Source organism: Phacochoerus africanus, chromosome 2, assembly GCF_016906955.1.
Source record: "Phacochoerus africanus isolate WHEZ1 chromosome 2, ROS_Pafr_v1, whole genome shotgun sequence".
NCBI lineage: Eukaryota > Metazoa > Chordata > Mammalia > Artiodactyla > Suidae > Phacochoerus > Phacochoerus africanus.
Window position 1 is genome coordinate 100003181 of NC_062545.1, and position 18646 is coordinate 100021826.

Consider the following 18646-nt stretch of genomic DNA (forward strand, 5'->3'; position numbering starts at 1 on the left):
TCCCACTCAGTGAGTTAAGGATTCATTGTTGCCGTGGCCATGGCATAGACTGCAGCTGTAGCTCTGATTCCACCCCTAGCCAGGGAACTTCTACATGCCTCAGGCGCAGCCATAAGAAGAAAAAAAAAAAAAAATTGGAAATGACTTGAGTGTCCCTCAACCGTGGGCTGCTTTAAGAACAAAACCTGTTATTGGAATACTATATCCATTGTATGTATCCAGTGGAATACTACAGGGGTATTAAAAAGAAAAACTGAGGAATTGCTCTGTGTACTAATACGGAGAGATTTCAAGGATATACATTTAAGGAAATAAAGTCAAGAGGCAGACTATGTAGGCTATCTTTCATGCAGTAAAGTGGTAAGCTAAGAATATATATTCAAATTTCTCTATTTTAGCATAAAGAAAACACTGAAAGACTAAACCTAGAAGTTATATAAATGATGGCCTATAGGAGGCGACAGCAGAAAGAGTGAGAAATCTTGGTGTACACCTTTGTATGTCATTTCGATTTTCGAACTGTATAAATATTTTACCTATTCAAAAATTCTAATTCAATTAAACAAAGAGGAAAGAAGAAATGGGAAATAATCCTAGGTACAAGAGCCCCAAATTTCTCCCTTCTGCCCACTCCAAAACATGAATGCTAAAAGTGCTGGGCCTAGAATCCCAGCATCATGTGTACTCAGAAGTGGAAGGTGTGTGACTAACCCCCACCCCTCCACCCCACCCCCACCCGAGCGCCAGGAGGAGGCTATAAACAGAGTGCAGGTGGGCAGCCCAACGGCCTCCCTGCCTCATCACTGGAGCAAGCAGGAAAGACTGAAGGGAAGGGCGGGAGCCTACCCCAGGCCAGCATGGCTCAAGGTCTCCCCGTCTCTGCAGAGCTGTGCCCACGTCTGCTCCCCATCCCAGCCCTAATTCAAGGTTATCTCAGCTCCTAACGTTCTGTGGTTCCAGAAGCAATCATGCTGCACTAAGTACAACGCTCATGGTCTTAGGTTCCGCCACCCGGGTCCAGCCCATCCTTGGCCTTCCTCACTGTGTTCCCAGCGTGGCCCTGATTCCCCCAGCTCTGCCCGGCAGTGTCCTGTGCCCTGTCATTGCTCAGCCACTGCACTTGTTGGAGAAAAATCCTGGGGAGATGAGAGGGCAGCACCACCAGCTAAGGATGGTGGCTCTGGCGGGCCATGTAAATGAGCTCTTCTGCTCCTGGGTTCCCCTCTGACCCCACCCCTCCTCTCTGACCCGCCCCAGAGTAGGAGCAGGCAGCCAATCAGCACATCAATTAAAATGTACAGCTACCACCCAGACATCCACTGAGGGGGTAAAGTTCATTCTAGCCTATGAATAAATTATATCCATATTACAGAAAACCATATTGGAAAAAACTAGAGTGATATGTATGAATAATTTTTTGAAAGATTGTATTAAATAAAAATACAAGCTGTAGGGCAGTGGGGGGAGGGATAAATTAAGAGTTCAGGATTAACATACACTACTACATATATAATAGATAACCAACAAGGACCTACTGTATAGTACAGGGAGCCAAATACATTGCAGTAACCTATAAGGGAAAAGATTCTGAAAAAGCGTGTATATATGTATGTGTGTGTGTGTGTGTGTGTGCATATATATGTGTATATAACCAACTCACTGTGCTGTACACCTAAAACACAATGTTGCAGACCAAGTATACTTCAATTTAAAAAATTTTTTAAAAACATGAGCTGCAAAACATAATATATAGCTTGATCCCATTTTTGTGTAATACGGAGCTGTTTTTCCAGATCCATGGTAACGACAGTGACATGGATGTAAAACAATTCCCTGAACTGTTGATAATGATGATCTCTGGGGAATGGGGAGTGGGGGTATCTCACAATTTCCATCACTTTCTCAGTTAAACATGTGTATACTATAGGCAATGACTATTTTTGTAATCTGAACACAGATCTCTCACATTCACTGCATCCCTTGCTGGTCTGGAGGACCTAGTCAGAGATTCAGCAGAAGAACTCCCCTCCCAGAAGATGGGAAACTGAGGCCCAGAGAGGTCAAGTGATTTTCTTGGCATCATACAGCGAGTTAACAGCAAAGCTGGGCTGAGAGCACCTACCTCCCTAGTCAACCCTGCACTCTTTCTGCTATTCCTCATGGCTTGAAAATAAAATGAGTGTGTATTTGTGGAGGGTTCTTTGTGGTTGGTAGGGGAAAATAGGGGGAATATAGGCAAAAAACAATTTTAAAAAGCTGGGCACTCCAAGACTCATCCCCTGGCTGCCAGGTCAATTCCACCTCCATTGACTCATGAAAGATTCCAGACAAGTATTCATTTAAAGATGAACAATTAACTGTAAATCAATGCCTGGCATGAGTGCTGAGTTACAAAGTGAATTAAAATAAGTGGGTAAATGGATAGCTGGTCTCAGCCCCAATGGCCACCTGACTATTACCCACCAGAGCTGAGAGAAGATAAACCCTCTGACACAGAAAAGCACCAGAAGGTCAGGGTCAGGGGGAGGCTTCTTTAAGGAGTATCTCTCTAACATAAAAATAATTGCCACCGCCTCCTCCCAAAGCAGCTGAAATGGCAGGATGCGTATGGATCAATTAACAAGTGTTACTAAATCTTGTGTTGCACGGGGCCTAGAAGGCCTGGCTGACCATCATAAAGATGGTGGCCTCTTCCATATGGTCACTGCTTTACAACATAGAAAGGCTTAACTCATCATCTGGTTGGGGCCTCTTGATGTCATGCAGCCAGCAGTTTCTAACCTTTGTTTGGGGTCTGAGGGAGCTGTTCCATGAGTTGCTCAGGGTCCCACAGGGCACAGCTGGAGTCGCATCTGCCAGGCTTGGCCTCTTGTGCTCTTCCCACACCCTGCTCAGCCCAGGGAGCCAATGTCCAGAAAGTGGGCCAGTCAATGGCTTCTGGGTAAGTGGAACAGCCAAAAACAGCAATACGACTAGTCTAGACTCAGGGGCTATGTCTTTGCCCATCCCTGGCCCCAGATCATTTGACATGCTATGGACACATCTTGTCACTCAGATTTTGTCTTCTGAGGACGGTTTGCAAGTGTGAGTTTGTATGTAAGAATACATATGGAACACATCTTTTAAGCGTTTGACTAACTTTATACTTTTTGAAGTGTTTTTATATACATTACCCATTAAACTCTCTTTTCATGGTGAAATGTTATCAGTAGGACAGGCAATCTAATTATTTCCAGTTAATACAAAAGGAAACTAAGGCTCCAGGCAGGTTGTCCCATGTCTTATTAAGGGCAGAGAGAGAGGCCAAGAGCTCTCTCTGGATCATTTCATTTCATCCTCCCAACCATCCTGCAAGGGAGGTGTGGTTACCCCATCTGACACTTGAGGACACCGAGGCTCAGGGAGACTCGGGTCACCTGCCCCAAGTGGCAGAGCCAGAACCCAGCACCCGGGCTCTATGGGCCCAAGGCTGAGCTGTGTGGCTTCAGGGAAGGCCCACAGTGGGGCCAGCTTCACACCAGGCACTGAGGATCCTTGCAAAATTACCAATCCTAACAATAGCTTTCCCAGCCTTATGATGTGCCAGGAGTGGGCCAAGTTCTGTCCACACAGGACCTCTGAGGACAAGGCCTGTGGCCAGGTTGTCTTTGATCCTTGCGTAGCACAGAGCTGGCTTCTCTTGCTGATGTGAAGCACCCATCACAGTCCTGTCCTTTGCTAGGACCTCTTCTTCCATTTCTGCTGTGCAAATAAAAGGACCGTGTGGGCTCTTAACTAACAGGTGTCTCTGTCATCTATTCATCCCGAATAACTCCATGTACAGCCCGTGGGAGGAGTCAGGGCCCCTCCACCAGCTCCCTGCACCCAAGAAACCAGCCAACCTGCAGGGCTGCGTCAAACACCTTCACCTTTACTTACGCAAAGGCTGCCCACCTTCTGCAAGATTTCCACTTGGGCTGACTGCTCTCTCTGCCCTAAGGAATGATTTCATGATAATAAACATTTCCACATGAAGGCTTTGGGTGTCTCTGAGTCATAATTTATCACTTTGTTTCCATGGTTGATACTTTTTTTCCCCCCCCTTAAAAGACAGGGCAGGAGTGAGCGAGCGTGGTGTGGACAGGATGAGTAATCCTAGCCTCTCTAAGTTCTGGTGGGAAGACAGAAAGGGGTGGAGATGGAGGGGAGGAGAGAATAAGCGTGGCTGAGAGGGCTGGGCAGGGGGAGCACGACCCAGTTCCAGGTAGGGAAGACTTGGTCCCCCAAGTCAGATAATCCTGTAATCCAAACAGGGTTTATGTGCTCAGCTGCAGTATGTGGGCGGGTGGTGGCAGGAGACAGGGAAGGATTCCAGCTGAGTGATCCATAACCCACAAATGGATGGCCCATCCAAATCCTCCCCAGGCTTCAAAGCTCAGGTCAAGTGCCACCTCCTCCAGGTAGCCTTTGAGGACCATCCCAGCCAAAGCTATCTCCTTTGCCACTGTACCTGAACCTTTCTTTTATCCCTATGGCTAGATGCCTTTGCTCCATCACTGTTTATTCTAACTGCCTTTCCAGTTCCCAGGGCAGAGGACTTATTGTTACCCCCTCTGTGTCTTTTAAGCATGAGACACCCATACTCCAGGTAATGTTAGATGACACCTGCACACAGAGCCAAGCCTTCAAGCAAACATGTGGGCACCAAGTTTCAGAAAATGGTACCAAACAATAATCATACAATTTAACCTTTGGTCTTGGGCTTCCTGTTGCATGAAGCCCTTTCATATTCTTGGAAGGTAAATGGTAGATGATATGAAGCTCATTTTTCAGGTAAGAAAACTAAGGCTCAGAAAGTTTGAGTGATTGACCAATGACTAGTTAGTAAAGAAAAACAGCTCTGGAACCCAGACTTTCCTAATTTTCCTTAGAGGAGCAAAAAGCTTCTATTACCTCTGAAGCACATGATGAACTGTTTGGGGGAACACAGCTCTGTTATAGCCCAACCCCACACAAGATGCACGTAAGAATCAGCATGCATTCAGAGTATGACCAAGGCGCTGGAGAAACCTGTTTGGCTTAGTTCAAAGCAACCTTCTCCAAACTTTCCTTACCTGGAAACTTTTTGCACAGGACCTACAGTATCTTGGGCTGGAGAAACGTTCTACCGCCCACTATTCCTTTCCTAAAGATAAATCAGGTTCCCAGGAAAAGCTGTAATTATGGAAGAAGAAAAGCTTAAACCAGATAAATAGAGCTCTAATAGTGAAATCTCAGGGCTCAGACAGGCAATAAGGACATTTACTATTATTTCACTTATTATCAAACTCTTCAAATACACACAAATTGGAGTTCCTGTCCTGGCTCAGCAGTAATGAACCCAACTAGTATCCATGAGGATGTGGGTTCCATCCCTGGCCTTGCTCAGTGGGCTAAGGATCCAGCCCTGCTGTGAGCTGTGGTGTGGGCCCCTCGTTGCTGTGGCAGTGGTGTAGGCTGGCAGCTGCAGCTCCGATTGGAGCCCTAGCCTGGGAACTTCCATATGCCACAAGTGTGGCCTTAAAAAAAAAAAAAAGTCGGAGTTCCCGTCGTGGCTCAGTGGTTAGCGAATGTGAGTAGGAACCATGTGGTTGCGGGTTCGATCCCTGGCCTTGCTCAGTGGGTTAAGGATCCGGCATTGCCGTAAGCTGTGATGTAGGTTGCAGATGCGGCTTGGATCCTGCATTGCTGTGGCTGTGGTGTAGGCCAGCGGCTACAGCTCCGATTCGACCCCTAGCCTGGGAACCTCCGTATGCCATGGGAGTGGCCCAAGAAATGGCAAAAAGACAAAAAAAAAAAAAAGTCCACACAAAATAAAGAGAATCATCAAATCCCCATTACCCATCACCAATAACCAAAGCAGCTTCAACAATATTCAATAATCAGTGTTTGCTTCATCTTTTTATCTAAAATATTTTAGAGAAAATCCCAGACATTATATCATGTCATCTGTAAATTCTTCAATATGTAACAATGCCATAGTATCACACACCCTAAAAAAATTAAAAGTAATTCTTGGATATTTAATGCCCAGCCCATCTCTAACCTCCTTGATCCTCTTAAATAGAATCAAGGTAGACTTGAGTCAGGATTCAAACCCAACCCATACAATCCACAAAGTTCCATTGGTATTTTTTGTCCCCTTTTTGTCCCGCACCCACAGCACATGGACGTTCCCAGCCAGGGATTGAATCCAAGATGTAGCTGTGACTTACGCCACAGCTGCAGCAACATCAGATCCTTAACTCACTGCACCAGGCTGAGGATCAAACCCAAGCCTCCACAGCAACCAGAACCACTGCAGTCAGATCCCTAACCCACTGCACTGCAGTGGGAACTACGGTATGTCTCTTAAGATTCTAAATCTATAACAATTCCCTCACATTTCCTGGTTATTCCCCCTCGACCTCCTGTTGGAGAAGTTAGGGCATTTGTCCTGAGGAGCCTCCCTCGGTCTGGACCTGGAAACAGCCTCCCTGTGCTGGGGTTTCCCATGTTCCTCTAGTTCTTGTGCAAGGTGGTGATAAGGTTTACAGACAGAAGCAGATTTGTGTCCGGTTCAACAGTGGGAAAACATCATGGGTGATGCTGTGTCATTCCTATTACATCATTCCGGGTTGTTCACTTTTAGCAAAGCTAATATTGATCCATGGGTTTGGATGCCAGGGGACCTATCTTTTTGATCCGAGTGTCTCCAAAGTTATGTCTCATTCTGGAATTTAGTTCTAGATGCAGCTCTAATCTGAGATGTCAGATCCCTCTTGCCATCAAGCTCCCAACTCCATCAGCCTAGCCTTTCTGAGGCTATCTCTGAGTGACATTTTATCCTTCCTTTTTTTTTTTTTTTTTTTTTTTTTTAAAGAAAAGACACCTTTCAATGACCAGGCAAGCTGTGGATCCTGCATTCCCTTCAGGCCAGTCCCTCCCAGCAACTCCATGGGTGTAGCTGGTGTCCCAGGGTCTCCACAGCCCATGGATGCCTCCACCTGTCTCTTAGGAGATGAGTCAGATTCTCAAGGAGAACAAGAACACATAGTTGAATGTGATAAATATGCATCCAAAAATTTTAAAAACCAAATTACACAAATCAAGCTTATTCTGAGAGGTTCGTTTTGCCAGGGGTCTCTAGTGCTCCAATCAGCATAATTAAATAGTAAGATCTCTCTAGAATTGATTGTGGTTTTCACATTTTTTATCATCCAAGGACCATTTCAGCGAGATGATTTTAGGCTAATAAGAACCCCCAAATTAGAAACTAATTAAGGAGATGGAAAATACAAATGTATTTGTTTTTAGTCGGGCACTATTTTTACCAGAGGGATCATGAAAAATTTAAATTGTTAAATACCCATATGAAGGTTGTCACTCAAGGGCAATGTGGCTTTCTGCCTCCCCCGCTGCAAAATGTTAAGGTGATATATCAGAAGCTATTCCCTGTGGGTCCCCAGGAAGCAAAAAAGAGACTAATTTTGAAGAGCAGAATTACACACAGCTAGACTCGGCAAGGAAGAGGGGGTTGCCATAATACTCTCAGATCTTTGGTGAGACTCAGAGTGCCTCTTACTTTTCAAACGCATGCGTGCCTGACAACAGCATAAAATCACTGCAATGCACTTCCTCATTTAACAGACAAGAATATTAAGGCCCAGGGGAGCTGAGACATCTGCAGAGGGTGTCACAGCAAACTTAGAAAGAACCTAAACTCTCTCTCTAAATGCGCTGGATTTTATAACACCCCCCTCCCCACCTTCCCCAAAACATGCCACAGATCACCTTCTGAAATAGATGCTAAGTCACAATGACACCAGTTTGGAGGACTCTTTTGGGATTGGTGACAGCCTTAAGAGCTTAGGACCCAGGAGAGGAGCAGGAAGCAGAAGCCAGCTGCTCCCCGGGGTAGGTAAGGCCCCATCTAGGGAGGCAGCAACACAGGTAACCACAGAGCATCCAAGGACCACGGACCCAAGTGCACACAATCAGATATGGACCCAACCTTGCAAATGCCATTTCAGTCCCCAGACCTGGAGAATTCCCATGCGTCTGCAGACACTGCACTGATTCCAGAACTGCTGACACCAGGCTACTCTATGCATCACTGACTTTCACCTCCTTATCCTGCTCCCTCCACACCAGTCCTGAGGAGAGGGGATCTGCTCATGACCTCTCTCTTCAAGTATCCTTCCACATCACAGAATCGTCACCAAACCCCAGCCAGGTTGGCGAAGAGGACCCCATGGAATTTCCCTAGATTCATGCCTCACCCCCCCCAGACCCAGGATTGGGAGCTTTCGTGATAATTGGGGTGAATTCCAAACTCAGGGGGGCTCGTTGGAGACCCCACACAATAAAAAAATAAGGATGCCGGAGAAACCTGCCACTGACACACAGGAGACAAGGGGTTAATTCAGAGGCGCTCACCCTGAGGGAGGAGCAGGGGGTGGGGCGGGGGGTGGGGGGGTGAAGGGCACTCATTAGGGCCCCTGGCAGGAGGGCAGTGCATGGTAGGCCAGCCTGCCATGTGACGCTGAGTGGACGGGCACATTTAGAATCAACCCAGCTCCCAAACAAGAAAACCCCCCAGGGAGGGAGTTAAGAGTCTCAATAATATTTGGTAATTATATGAAGGACTTTCACATCCTCCATCTCATCTGAGTCTCAGAAAAACCCCAAAGGCGGGAATTCTTTAACCCATTCCTCAGGGGCTGGGCATAGAGGAACTTGATTTGGGGGGAGTGCCAACCCTGTGCCAGCAACACGTGTCAGGATGCTATGTGCATACACAGACGTAGCCATCACTGTTTTTTCCTGCTGTTGGAGGCCAGTGACTGCAGCAGATGTCATTCACAGAGTAATAAAATATATCCTCCCCCAGGCCCAGGAAGAGCAGCCCTATCCTATGACAGCAGGTTCCTGGCCCTAGTGAGGCACGACCTGTATTTTTATGGCTGGGGAAAGAAAGCAGGCAGGTAAGGTTGGGATGAGCCTTTGTTTTAAAGGCTGAGGCTGAGAGGCAGGAGAAAAGGTGGGGGGGGGGGGACGACAAAGGACACACAGCTTTTGGAGTAGGATGCCCAGGCTGGGTCCCAGGACACTTGGGTGGCTAAGGTAATGGATCCAAGAGCAGTCAGCCACCCTCACCTCATTGAACACAGCGCCTTAGCGGTGTCCACCCTCTAGAGATGAAAGCCTGGGGGCCCTGCACTCTCCTAGAAGCTGTGGGGTCTGCTTCCTCCAGAAGACCACAGAGCTCTAGATCAGGAGGGCCACAGCAACCACCCTGCCACCCTGGGTCAAGGTCCAGGCTCACTCCCTACCCATGAGTCCTGCCCTTGCAAGCCCCATAGTTCCCACACAGAGGCATAGGGATAGAACTACCGAAACTCCTGCTAGGAAACTTTTGCCAAACTTAGCCCCGAGGGGGACTCAAATTGGTTTTCATTTAATTTAGGAAAATAAAAAGGACTATTTCTTGACACTGAATGTCACAGAGTAACTATCATTTTATACAGTCTTCATAGTGACTCAGTAAGACAGACATGATGAGTGCCACTCTCAACGCAGCTTCTGAAGCTCAGAGAGCTTTCGGAACTGCCTGCGGTCAGCTCCAGAACCAGCAAGGGGTGGCGTGCTGAGGTCAGCTGGGGGGACCCACTTCCAGGGCTGGTACCAGAGAGCAAACAGCATCTTCTAGGACAAGTGATTCCAGGCATCTCTGGCTCTTCAAGTCAGTTTCCCCGGGGATTCATTTAAGATGTGTGAAAAGAGGACATAAGAGTAAATCCTGTGGTCTAGCTCAGGATACTCCTGGGCTCCGGGTGCCCCTGGGCAAGATATGCTAAATTTCAGACCTGAGCTCCCCAATACAGCAGCCACTGAGCACCTGCAATGTGGCTGGTCCAAACGGAGACAAAATGTAAGGTATCAAATACACTCTGGACCTCAAAGACTTGGTACAAAACGAATACAAACTCTCTCATTAATAATCTTCACAGTCACTCCATGTTGCAATGATAATACTTTGGACATGTTGTGTTATGGGAAACATTATTGGAATTAGTTTCACCTTGCTTCAAATTTATTTATTTATTTATCTTGTCTTTTTACAGCCACACCCACGGCATATGAGAAGTTCCCAGGCTAGGGGTCGAATCGGAACTGCAGCTGCCAGCCACAGCCACAGCCCCAGCAACTCAGGATCTGAGCCTCATCTGCGACCTACCCCACAGCTCACGGCAACATGGGATCTTTAACCCACTGAACAAGACCAGGCCAGGGATCAAACCCTCATCCTCGTGGATACTACTCAGGTTCATTACCACTGAGCCACAAAGGGAACCCCTCACCTTGCTTCAAATTTAAAATCACTTGTGTGGTTCATGCTCAGTCTCTCTGGGCAGCCCTGCTCCAGGTCCCAGTCTTGCTTGGTTTCTGTACCCACCTCCCCCTGCCCCACAACACAGAACAGAGCTGGATGCCTCAAGGAGACAAGACGGTCTAAGCCTTCCAAAAGTGTCCTCTATAATCCACACTTTTGTAAGTTCTCAGACCCAACTGTCCATCCTACTCCAGACCCAGAAAGCATCCCCGGTCAGGAATTGCCAAAGCACTCACGTACAGCCACCATTTCTAGGCGTTCGCATCCACCTTCACCCACATTTTCTGTGGCCAGAAGAATGGCGATAACCAGGTTTTCAAAGCCCAGGCCTCACCCCCTGTTAGCAACAGAAGTCCTGGGAATTAGGATGTTTTTCTCCCAGCCCTGCTGTGCTTCCTCCCCTGCCAGACCATGAGCTTCTCCAGGAGCAGAACAATAGAAGTAAACTAAATGATTGATCACTTATTATGGTGCCAGCTGCTGTGCTAAGTGTTTTGCATGTTTCATTTTATTTAATTCTCCCAACCAGCCTGTGAGTGAGAAAGTCTTGTCCCCATTTTGAAGACAGGAGCCTGAGGCTCCCAGAGTCCTGTCTCCACTCCCATGCTTTTTCCTCTGCCCCATATTCCCTCCCCTGGAAGCAGACACACCTCCTGCATCTTTGCATTTCTGGCACTCAGCACAGTGCCCAGCACACAATAGGTAAATTTTGGGAAAGGAGGTTAAGAACCTTCTTAGAGACTCAATCCTTTGCTCTTTTTCTTTTTTTCTTTCTTTTTTGGCTGCCCCTTGGCATCTGGAGTTCCCAGGCCAGGGATCAGATCCGAGGCACAGTTGCCACCTACACCGAGGCAACCTTTCAACCCACTGTGCCGGGCCAGGGATGAAACCTACATCCTGGCACTACAGAGATGCCGCTGATCCCACTGCACCATAACAGGAACTCCACTTTGCTCCTTCTGGACTTGATCAGGAAGTTATTTTGCCCCTTATCTTCTTAAGGCTGCACACATGAAGTCCTCACCCGCCCACCCATGGGGCTGGGAGTTTTCTGCCCCCCAGCACCTCCCATCATGCAGCCTCACAGAGTCAGCCCTGCCCAGGTTCCCAATCAAGCCTAAAATGCACAGACCACCTGCTTCACTGAGAGCTCAGGGTCTGAGAACAGCCCAGGGCCAGTATACTAGGGTCTAGGGCACCCAGGGACATAGCTAGCCCCAGGGACCCATGACACTCCCTAGCAAAGCCCCTCCAGGCATTAGCCAGACTATCCTTTCAGGGGTCCCCGGAGCTTTATTCCCCTTCCATTTGTTCATTCAGACGGAAGCCAAGTCCTGGGCCCGCCTGGTGCCTGTAGCTGATTCTTTTCCTAGAGCTGGGTTCAGCTTTCTGGATTCCTTCTTCATCTTATTCTTTCCGCCTGATTTAGAGCAAGGCCACCCAGAAGTCCTAATAGTCTGCTCCTCCCCACCCCTGGCTTGGCCCTGTGGACCCTGACACTGGCCTGCACTGGAATGGAATTTGCCACACCCCCGTGGGCCTCCTGCCCCAGGTCACTGGCCCTCTCCCCCTGCCCTGGTCAGTTTCCCAAGGCCTCAAGCTATTTTTGCTCCCGCCCTAGTCTGCTGTTTTCCCTATGGTGGAAATTGCCAGAATGGTACCCGGTATGACACACAGTGAAAACCAGAAGGCCAATGGGAATAGGCCTACCCTTGGATCAGAGCTCATCTTTGCCATGTCCCCAGTCCCACTGGGCCCAGGTCCTTCCAGCCTAAGGGCCCTGCCTTCTAGGCTCTGGGGACCTTCTCAAAGCTTTCTGCCTTGGGTGACCTTCTTGGATCAGCTGCTAGACCCAGGGTGTCTGCCAAACCTGCACTACTTCCTGCCCCCTGCTCATGAACTGCAAACCCCTACTCATGACTCCCCCCAGCTAGCCTTGGTCATCTGCTACTTGCCTCGGCATCCTTAGAGGAATGAAGGAAGCCACAACATCCCTATTTCCTTTTTTTACAAGAAATATCAACCTTTTATCTCAACTGTCATTCAAATCTGACCCAACCCAGAAGGCTTCTCAGTCAATGGGGTCTCCAGATCCATTCCTTGGGTATCATGGGTACATGAAAGCGCTCCTGCACCCCTTGGTGTCTCTGTTTCCCACCAGCATCCATGCTCTGCTTCCCAAGGATGCTGATGGGAAATAATGACTTCGTAATTTGTTACTCTGAGGTCTTAAAACAAGACGTGCTACATCCTTAATGGCATCAGGTCTTCCCATCAGGTATAGTAAGTGAACTTACCCGAAGCTAAATTTTCCAGTGCCTAGCTCCCACAAGCGCTTGGGGCAGAAACTAATAACTATAAAGCCTGCATCTATCATCTTATCAGGCCTCACTCTGCTTTGTTTGCATAGTTATCTTCTCTCGGGTTGACATTTAATGTCTACTGCAGGCTGATATATTTTCCTCCATGCCATATCCTTCAGAAAGGATTGATGAACATCAGGTTCATTACCTGTCATTACACCGTGTACATGTCACCAGGGACTGACGTATCAATTCTTCTTGAGTCTCCCCAATGGTGCAGTCCCCCGACTAGGAGCCTCCAGGTCCCAGGAGCTGTAGCTGAGGGTCACTCCTCGGGCCCTGGTGGGTTTCCTGCCATCCCTTTCTGCTCTCTTGGCTGGCCTGCTCCTCAGGGGTGGTGAGGCCCGCTGAGCTCCAGCTGCTTCAGAGGAGACCTGCAGGAAGAAGAGAAGAGGCCCCTGTGACTTACCAGGGCTTGAGACACATGTCCAAGGTTTAGCTGTTCTAGAACTTTCCAGTCATCCTTTTTTTTTTTTCCTTGATCATTATTATTAGGTCTTGTAACTCCAAGTGACAATACAGGCTCTACCTCAATGAGGGTCTTCACTGCCAGTGTCCCACCCACCAACCCTATCTCCAGGCCTCAGCATGCATGCACCATGCACACGCACACAAACACACACACACTCCTTCATTCTTATCTTCTTACATTTGCATATTTCATTTTATCCGCTTGAAAGACCCACCTTCAGTCCCTCATGCTTCCCACAATTCAGAGTTTAGCTCATACCCACCGAGAGAACTTCATTGCACCAGGAAAGAGGAAGGACCTAGGTGTCCTTCCTCCACCAATGAGATCCACAAAGAACAAGGCCATGTCTACCAGGAACACTCTTCAATTCTTATAGCCCGTGCCCCTGGGACAAGGCTTCTGGTGTGCTGTAGTTTGGGGGTTCAAGGAAGGTCACCCACCTGGGCCTCGTACTGAGCTTCCTTTCATAGGCTCAGAACGAGGGACAAGGGTGATGATGCAAACCTGCTGTGTGAGGGACAGAGACCCTGCTCCACTGAGTGGCTGTTTCACAGCGGCTCACACTCTGGGCAGCAGAGGGAGGGTAGTAAGGGGCTCCAGCTAGGAGCAGCCATGCCCCTGTGTGCAAATCTGCCAGGCTCCGGAGACAGGGTCCATTGGCCATAGCCCTGCATCTCTGCCCAGGCATGGCCTCCTGCTCCTGTGGGCGCTACCCAGACAGCTGCGACCCTGAGCTCCATCCCGACCTCTGGGGCTCCTCTGGGGCTCAGTGGGCCCACTGCTGAGAAGGAGCTGTGGTCAGTGGAGAGCATCCCCCAAGGCATCCAGCGCTGCAGGGGAGGGGAAGCACCATGGACAGGGATGAGAGTAGGAAAGGAAGGCAGGGAAGCAGAATCCCAGGGGTTTTGTAGGCAAACTGATAACAATGGCTTCCACACATACCATGATTCATGCTGCTTTCACATCCATTGGACACATTTGGTTTCACAGTAACGATGTAAAGGGATAATTTTTTTTTTTTTTTGTCTTTTGTCCTATTTTAGGGCCGCACCTGTGGCATATGGAGGTTCCCAGGTTAGGGGTCGAATCGGAGCTACAGCTGCTGGCCTATGCCACAGCCACAGCAGCACCAGATCCAAGCCACATCTGCGATCTACACCACAGCTCATAACAACACTGGATTCTTAACCCACTGAGCAAGGCCAGGGATCGAACCCACAACCTCATGGTTCCTAGTCGGATTCGTTTCTGCTGCACCACGACGGGAACTCCAAGGATAATTTTTTTAAGGTTTTTTTTTTTTTTTTTGGCCATGCCCCTGGTATGCACAAGTTCCCAGGCCACGAATTAAACTTGTGCCACATTAACGCCAAATCCTTAACCACTAGGCCACCAGGGAACTCCTAAGGTTATTTTAAAGACAAGGAAACAGAAGCCCAGAAGGATTGAGAATCTCATTAAAGATCAGATCAGATGACAAGGTAGTGAAAGAGTCAGGATAGGAATCATTTTTTCCAGCAAGCTCCCTGGTCCAGGGTTAATTTCCTACCATGTCAGGGAGGTGGTGGTGGTGGGTCTGTAGGAGTCGGTTGGGGGAGGGGAAGAAAAGAAGAAGGGGAGAAGGGTCGTTCCTGTGGTTTCTCTTTTCTCGGCTAAGAGGGTCTGGGCTAAGAAAACAGAGAACAGAGTGATAGATAAGGAAGATAGGAATGTGGAGGCTCCTAGTGACCGGAGCAGCCGAAGCAAAGAGGAAGTTGCTGTGATAAATAGCCACAGCTTGGGGTTGGGGGGGCAGGGTGCCGACCTTGAGTGTCAGGGGACCTGGCTCTACAGCTCTGCCCTCTGAGGCAGCAGTGGAGGTTAGAAGCCCAGTTGAAAGAACAAAGCAATTATTAGCATTACCTTCAAAAAGCATACGTCCATGTCAGTGCTCTTTCATATAAGGGATATATTCCTGAATCATAAAAATGAAAAAAAAAAAAAAAAAACACGAAGTTCCACCCATTGGAGGAAAAGATCTCAGCTGCTCCTGGACCACGGGACTCTCTGCTTGATTCCAACGCTGCTCAGCTTCTAAGTCACAACCCAGGAAATTCCTACCTGGCCATAGAAGGTCGGTCGAGCTGCTTCCACAACAAGCAGCAAAGGCCAGAGGCAAGGAAACCCAGGCAAAGTGGCAAATCCATGGATTTCGGTAGAAAAATTACCCTCATGCCAATGGCAGCCACAATGCAGACAAACACACCCACCTCCATCAGCAGTGGACCAGCCCTCAAAACATCACGCTATGGGAAGAACAGACAATCACCCCTGGTGTAAGTGCTCTGTGTTCCAGGCAGCCTAGGAAGAGTGAGGGGGTTCTCGTTCTACCTACTATGTACAGTGAGCCCTACTATGTGCACCAGATGCCCTGGAGAGCATCTGCACCCTTTAGAAGCCAGTCACCAGCCCATCCCTTGGGCTGCAGGATCACCCGGCAGGGTAGCTCCAGAAGCAAGGAGCTAAAGCACGTTGCTTTTTGCTGGGGGTGGGAGGATAGGTAGAAGAGTCCTTTTGAGCCCTCCTGCAAGGTGGGGTTGAAACACATTCACAGCAGATGGTGCTGTAGCCCTCACTCCGGGATTCTCATTCCTAATTATCTGTGCTGTCAGCAAAACAATTAACCCTCAAAGAAAAATTGCACCGTCCACTCCCAACCATATGAAAAGGCAATTTTTCCCAAGGACGAGGGACACTTAGGGCAGCAGCAGAGGAAAAGTAGGGCAGCCTTGCGTTTGGTTCCGAATCTTACTCACCCTGGGTGATTTCACCATCCTCTGACCTCCGTGGTCCTCTGCAGGCATCGCACAGCAGCCCCTTCCGCCCCGAGACCACATTCCCTTTCCCATAAAAAGGGTAAATCCAGTCCCTAGGGTCCCTTTCAATCCCACAGTGCTGCCATGCTACCTGCATGGTTTTTTCCCTTTGATTTTTAAGTTCCTTTGGAGCAGAGACTCATTTTCCATTTGTTCGCCCATTCATTTGCTCACTTGCTTATCTGTTCATTCATTCAATCATTCATTCTTTCTTTCAGTTATCAAGGAGATACAAAGATAATATCTAGTGAACCTTCTCTTTTTTTGCCTTTTTTTCTTTTTATTTCTTTTCTTTTCTTTTTTTAGGGCTGCACCCACGGCATATGGAAGTCCCCAAGCTACGGGTCCAATCGAGCTGTAGCTGCTGGCCAAAGCCACAGCCATAGCAATGCAAGATCTGAGCTGAGTCTGCGACCTATGCCACAGCTTGTAGCAATGCCAGATCCTTAACCCACTGAGCAAGGCCAGGGATTGAACTCACATCCTCATGGACACTATGTCGGGTTCTTAATCTCTGAGCCACAATAGGAACTCCCTAAAGGAACTGTTTTAAAAGGAAGGAGAGTTTTTACAGGGTTAAGGCATGATGTTTGTTACTCAGGGGGCTACTATTTTGTTTTTTAGGGCTGCACCTGCAGCATATGAAAGTTCCCAGGGTAGGGGTCACAGCCACAGCCACATGGGATCCAAGCCACGTCTGCAACCTACAGCACAGCTCATGACAATGCCAGATCCCTAACCCACTGAGCGAGGCCAGGGATTGAACCAGCATCCTCAAGGACACTAGCCAGGTTCTCAACCCACTGAGCCACAACGGGAACTCCTAGGGGGTACTGTTTAAGGCTGGGCTCAGTTGGGCTATTTCATCCATTGTTGTCGTGTACAACTATGGCTAAGGAAGGAGAGTGACTCAGAAATTGTAGCATGTTCACTATCAGCACTTGAAAGAGCCTTCAGGGATGACATCACCTAGGGCCGTGTGTTGCAGGTGCCATCTGGAGATGCTGAGGGGCTGGCTGCTCACACACAGGGAGAACAGAGCAAGGCTCTGCCCCAGGTGGCCCCGCATCCAGGCCTCACTCTGGTCCCAATTCACACCGTCTCCCAGGATCACCCCTCCACAGCCTGGGGAACTTACAAGGCAGAAAGGATGGTCCAGATGGGGGCACAGCCTAGCCTCCCTCCTGCCACTCGCCGCCACCCCACTGTGGTGCCTGCCCTACGCTGGCAGGGCCAGTGCTCTGGGCCTCTGGGGAAGGAGTGCAGAAAACAGGGTCTGTGGAGGGGGACAGGGAGCTGAGACCCCCTCCTCCACCACCATTGTGCCCAGTCCAAGCCTTGTGACATCTTTCTCCCACCTCCTTGTAGCCCAGCCGGCTACCAGCACTTGCCCTCACCCTGTGCCCAGGACTACAGCTCTGATGCCAGCTCCTCGGCATAAAAGGAGCGTGTTTATATTCAAAGCGGGCCTTCGCCCACTCAGAATCTGCCCACTCGAAGGCGGCACATGTGACTGCACCCCCTGCCCAGAGCCCAAAGCGGGACAGACGCCAACCCTCTGGCTGGAGACATTTCTAAATATGAGCCTGGCACAAAGAGTCAGGTTCCCAGGCCTCCTCTGCGCCGGGAGAGCCAGCCAGGATCGCCGAGGCTGCCGGGAAAGGAAGGGCTGGGGGCCGGCAGGCTCAGGAGGCAGTCAGCTTGGACAGCCATCAGCCCCAGAGACATCACCTGAACCTCTCTCTGGCCTTCCAGCCTCGTTAGGGGAAAAGGATTATGCTGCACCCAGAAAGTCTAATCAATGGCCCGAAACCCTTGGCAGCAGGGACAGGAAAGCCACTGCTTGCTCGAATGGATTAAAAATATACAAATGTCATGTTTTTTCTTCCCCTCTCCTCAACCCCCTGAAGCCTGGGATGCTTGTTAAAAATAGCCTTGCTGTGGCAGGGATCCTACAAAACCCAATGGCTGGCAGGAAAATTTAAGAAGTCATTGGAGGCAGCACTAAGTGGTTACCCCTAGGGAGTGGGCTGGGGAGGGCCGGGAGGGGTGCTTTCAAGTGTCTGCAGACATGTTTCTACACTGATGGAATTTTTAACATGCAGATATGTATTTCACTAGTTAGGGTTTTTTTTGTTTTTTGTTTTTGTTTTTGTTTTTAATGGAGGTTCATCCACTGCATCCCCCAGCCTACGCTGAAGGCTGAACTAGCAACTCCACAGCCTGGTGCTGGCTGCCCTGGTGGTGCACAGAGCCCTGGACACCCAGGGTACCAGGTCCAAATACAGCCCAGAGCCATGAAAGGAGCACTGAATCTAGAGTCAGGGTTTCAGATCTGTAACTCGCTGGCTGTGTGACCTCAGACAAGTCACTTGAGCTCTCTGGGCTCTGGTTTGCTGAACTAGAAAATGAGGCAGTTGGATTAAACACTCAACCATGTAACTTCCAGTCATAGTATCTCACAATTTTAAGGGTTGAGGGAAACATCTAAAAGGAGCTGTGTTTGTCCCCACCGTGAATGGGCAAAGGGAGTGGGTGCCCCAGGGCAGAGGTGGGGTTTTAA

General features: G+C 49.0%; 1 protein-coding gene across 1 annotated transcript in view; it reads right to left on the reverse strand.

The window, feature by feature from the left end:
- The window catches only part of ZBTB7C (zinc finger and BTB domain containing 7C), a 405485-nt gene that overhangs the window by 315301 nt on the left and 71538 nt on the right, over nucleotides 1-18646 (reverse strand). Inside the window, exon 2 of the mRNA XM_047764322.1 lies at nucleotides 12905-13130. The gene's annotated coding sequence lies outside the window, so the exon portion shown is untranslated. The remainder of the gene's footprint in view (nucleotides 1-12904; nucleotides 13131-18646) is intronic.